Here is a 918-nt window from a genome sequence, read left to right as displayed (position 1 = left end):
GTCATGCCCTCCCTTCTGACTTCCAAACTCAATGCTTTATTGAGTAGCATAAAAAAAAAAAAAAAATGAGTAGCATGAAAAAAAAATATACCGCACACACACACTTTTTATGGTATAGGTATCCTACATTGAGAAGATAATTTATAGTTCAATGTACTTTGTGTTAGTTGCAAACTTATTCTGAAATCAGTTTATAAAGTTCGTTTTTTTTTTTTTAACTTTCGTTCTGTGTATCTCTTCCTGTTTCTAACAGGTACATCTGAGTAAATTCACCGGCTGTCAGAACTTTCGATTAAAATTAAGTTGTAATCAGTAAATGGTAAAATACCGGAAACATAGACATTAGAATACATAGTCTGCAAAAACATTTCACCATAGTCACAACAACCATATGCTTTGCAACATCTATAGTTACAACAACAATATCACGGACACCACAGAAACCCGCCACCTGCCATAACATAATTGGAGGGCAGGACAGTCAAGGCCGGCCAAAATCCACTCACTCGTCGGGCACCGTCTCGGGCTGACTGGTAACATGTCGCCCCCACAAGTTTGCCTTGAGTGCCCTGCCAGGGTTCAATCTCCGCCGGCAGCCTCTCTGCGTCATTTTATCCCGCCCTCATTCATATCTATCAGCGTGTCCATGCTTCAAAGGGGACATGACATAACTGACACAAACACGACGCCCCGCAATTAGATATCATACTTAATGCCACCAGAGAAACTAACAAACAAACATTGCAAGTCAGTACTGTTCTATAATACTGCTAAGCCTTTAAGTTGTTATTTCTTTAGTTTACAGGCAACATGAATCAAACAGTTTAGGTAGAGAAGCCACAGAGCGCTAAACATCAGATATTTCTAGTTTCAAAATGGGGCAGGACCAATTTTGTTCAGTGCCTCAAAATTTTATTT

The sequence above is a fragment of the Scylla paramamosain genome, chromosome 5, assembly GCF_035594125.1.
Source record: "Scylla paramamosain isolate STU-SP2022 chromosome 5, ASM3559412v1, whole genome shotgun sequence".
NCBI lineage: Eukaryota > Metazoa > Arthropoda > Malacostraca > Decapoda > Portunidae > Scylla > Scylla paramamosain.
This window is presented reverse-complemented; position numbering follows the sequence as displayed.